The sequence below is a fragment of the Arvicanthis niloticus genome, chromosome 25 (genome assembly GCF_011762505.2).
Source record: "Arvicanthis niloticus isolate mArvNil1 chromosome 25, mArvNil1.pat.X, whole genome shotgun sequence".
NCBI classification, from domain to species: Eukaryota; Metazoa; Chordata; class Mammalia; order Rodentia; family Muridae; genus Arvicanthis; species Arvicanthis niloticus.
The window spans coordinates 29,540,013-29,544,136 of NC_133433.1; positions in this window are offsets into that span (position 1 = coordinate 29,540,013).

The following is a 4,124-nucleotide window of genomic DNA, read 5'->3' on the forward strand; positions in this document are numbered from 1 at the left end:
GAGAGGCTGGAGGGAAGAGGGAGATGAGTTGGATTTGGGTGCATGATGTGAAATTCACAGAGAATCAATAAAAAGTTTTTTTTTTAAATAAAAGTTTCTGAAAGTACATGATTGGGAGATTTGAACAAGGCTTTCCTAAGAAAATAATTGATTTGAAGGAAGAAATCAAGAAAATTGTTTGGGTTTTTGCTGGGGCAGACTCCTAGCTGGTCTGCTCCTGTGAAAACACCATATTCTGACCCATCCTAGAGGAACCACTGCACTCAGAGCAGCAGGTAAGAACTCTCCACCACAACCCTATACCCCAGAGCTGCAGTTGGGAGCCTGGGGCACTCAGGACCTATCAACCACATAAACCCCGCCCTCCTGAATACCACTCCCCTTCTGCCCCTCACTTGGTCCTTTCTGCTGAGGCAGAGCCCTAGCTGGTCTGCACCCTTAAAGACACCATATCCTGACCCATCCTAGAGGAACCACTGAACTCAGAGCAGCAGAGGAACCACTGTACATCCTGAGTGAGGTAACACAATAACAAAAGAACACACATGATATGTACTGACTGATAAGTGGATATTAGCCCAAAAGCTGACAATACCCAAGATACAACTCACAGACCACATGAAGCTCAAGAAAAGGAAGACCAAAGTGTGGGTGCTTCAGTCCTTCTTAGAAGGAGTAACAAAATACTCATGAGAGCAAATATGGAGACAAAGTGTGGGACAGAAACTGAAGAAGGGGCCGTCCAGAGACTGCTCCACCTGGGTATCCATCCCATGTGCAGTCACCACATCAGTAGACACTGATGTGGATGCCAGGAAGTGCATGCTGACAAGAGCCTGCTATAGCTGTCTCCTTAGAGGTCTTCCAGAGTCTGACATATACAGAAGCAGATGCTCACAGCTAACCATTGATCTGATCATGGGGTTCCCAATGGAGCAGGTAGAGAGAAGACTGAGGAGCTAAAGGCATTTGTGGCCCCATGAGGAGAGCAACCATACCAACCAACCAGAGCTCCCAGTGTCTAAATCACCAGCCTGGGAGCACACAGGAAAGTACCCATGGTTCCAGCTGTATATGTAGGGGAGGATGGCCTTGTCGGGCATAGGTGGGAAAGGAAGTTCTTGGTCTAGTGAAGGCTGGATACCTCAGTGTGGGGGAATTCGAATATATACCCTGTAAAGTAAGAGAGGTTGGAGTGGGTGGGTGGGTGGGTGGGTGGGTGGGGGCCCATCCTCAATAGAAGCAGGAGAAGGGGGTATGGAATAGGGGGTTTCTGGGTGGGGGATAAACGGTGAAAGGGAATAACATCTGAAATGTAAACAAAATATCCAGTAAAAATTAATTTTAAAAAAGGAATCAAGATGAAAACTAATAAAATGTAAAGAAGAGGAAACAAGAGAGAAAGAAAGAAAGAAAGAAAAGAAAAGAAAAGAAAAGAAAAGAAAAGAAAAGAAAAGAAAAGAAAAGAAAAGAAAATAGTTTGGAAGACAAGGAGACAGGCTTCCAGACAGAACTATCATGAACAAAGGTCCTGTGGCAGAAAGGCATGTAGCTTCTTGGATTACCTGAAAAAAAGTTTGTATACATGAAACTGCATAGTAGGCAGGAGGCTGTTGTGATATAAGAAGACAAGATGGGCTCAGATACAAGTCCAGCATCAGTTTACAACCAATGTAATGCTGGCACTAAGAGAGATGGAGGCAAGGAGATCTTGAGTTTATTCAAGGGCAGCCTAGGCTACATGGCATGACCCTGTTTCAAAAAAGAAGGTCTCAATGCTGCTTTTTCTAGAATAGCAGAGTGCTTGACAGTGAAGCAACTCTGCCCTGATTCAAGTCTTATCTCTCTTACTTCACAGGGTATTAACTATTTTAGGTAACTTCCTGAATATCTATTTCCTATGGGTAAAATGCAAATAATGACAGTATCTTTTTCTAGACTGTTGTGATAATTAAATTACTTAACAAAACAACACTTGAAGCAGATGACAGTAGGTTCTGCATGTTATGAGTATTAATATATAGATATATATAGACATAGAGATATATAGAGATATATATTTGATAAGTATAATATGTGTAATTTATTATAATGATTTACAAGCTGAGGTCCAGCTAACCCAACAATGTGAACAGAAAGTACCAGAATCTCGTAGTTTCCCAGTCCACAAAGTTAGATGTCTTAGCTGGTCTTCAGTAGATGCTAGAATCCAAAAAAAGTAGGCTCTAATATCAGTAAAGGAACAGACATGCTAGCAAGGTGAGAGCAAGCAGGCAAAGAGCAAAAGCTACCTTCTTCCAAGCTTTATAAAAAGCTTCCAGCAGAAGGTATGACCCAGATTAAAGGCATGTGTCTCCCCACCTCCAAGATCTGGATTAGAAGTGGATCTTCCTACTTCAAAGTTAAGCAAAAATCCCTCACTGTTGTGTCCTCCATTTTTGGATTTTAGTCATTTCCAGATGTTATCAGGTTGACGACCAAGAATAGCCATCACCATCTTCATATTTCAAATGATCATTTATGAGTAAGGGTTGTAGCTCAGTCCTAAACCTAGCATTCCAAAGTACCACCAAAAAAAAAAAAAAAAAAAAAAAATGCCAATCCTTAGCTAATCTGTGGACAGTCCAGAAATGTGATCTCTGGGAAATCATTTCTGATTGGAGGCCTTCAGTACCAACTAAAGAGAATCACAGGTATGAGACCTAACTCACAGCCCCCAAACCTACCAGTGGTGCTGCCCTTGAAACTCTGGGAGACCTCAGGCCACCATGACGCAGAGATAAAACAGTCTTGTTAAGCCATGTAGTAATTGGGAAAGGGCTACACTAGAGGCCCAGGCCTGACTTCCTCACACAGTGTCTGTGCTCAGAGGGCACCAAGAAAATAGGACCTTCTACAGATACAAGACTCACAGAGACTATGGCAGCACGCACAAGGCCTGCACAGGTCTAAGCCAGATGGGTCGAGTGCTGAGAAGGGAAGAGGACACAAGCATCCATCCCCAACACAGAAACTATCTCCACTCAATATGAATAGCAAAAGAAAAATGACTGGAGCCTCACTGGGTATACAAATCACTTAAGGGTGGCCCCATGCCCAGAAGTAGGTAGCCTATTTAGGCTTCTGTTTATTTACTTGTTTTTTGTTTGTTTGCTTGCTTTTTTTCCCTAACAAGTCCTATTTTCATATATTATGATTTTTTGTTTTTATGAGCTTCCTGTGTATATGAATATGTATGTCTCTACATCTATATGTGTTTCTTGTGTTTTTTCTTTGTTTTGTTTTTTATATTCGTATGTTTGTTTTGTCCTATTCAGGGCAAATTGTTTGTTTTTATTTTACCTTGTTTATTTTATTTCCTTATTTTTCTTTGTGTTTGTTTGTATTTTAGATGTCCATTTGTAACAAAGAGACAGCAAGAAAGGATGTGAATTTGGGTAGATAGGGAGGTGGGGAAAATCTGGGAGGACTTGGGGGAGGGAAACCATAATCAGAATATAGAGCATGAAAAAATCTATTTTAACTTTTTAAAAAGATAGTATAAGATATAGGAATAAGTATTGTTAACACCCTAAAAACATTGAATTGTACCTGTTACTTTTATGTGCTTCTAATTAATCCAAGAATATTTTAAAAATGTTTCCTCTATTGTACAAAAACAGATACTGAAGATCAAAGAGGCTAAGTGACTTGTTCAGGAAGGAAGCTACAGCTGCTCTAAACTAGTTCTAAAAAGGAACAACAATAACACATAAACAAATGAACAGAGTGTACATCAAGGTTCCAACCAAATGTCTGGGAGACTCAAAAAGAAGTTTTTCAACAGCTTCCATGCTTTAAAAGAGAGCTAGGCCACTGCCAATTTTCTACTTAAATAAACACTAATCCTGCCTTTCATTATGCCAACTGCTATTCACTGAGGGCCCTCACAAAACCCTAGGGAATACCAGCTGAGAGTATCCATGATGTGCCAGCCTGTGAGACTGCAAAGGACCCAGGAAAAGCAGTGGCTTACTAAGGTGTGTGGTAAGTCTTAATCGGAGAATGCATCTGTGAGTCAGGGGACTCCAAGGGAGGCACTTACTCCAGCTTGAAAAGGTCAACACAGCTTCAAAGGGAAAGTG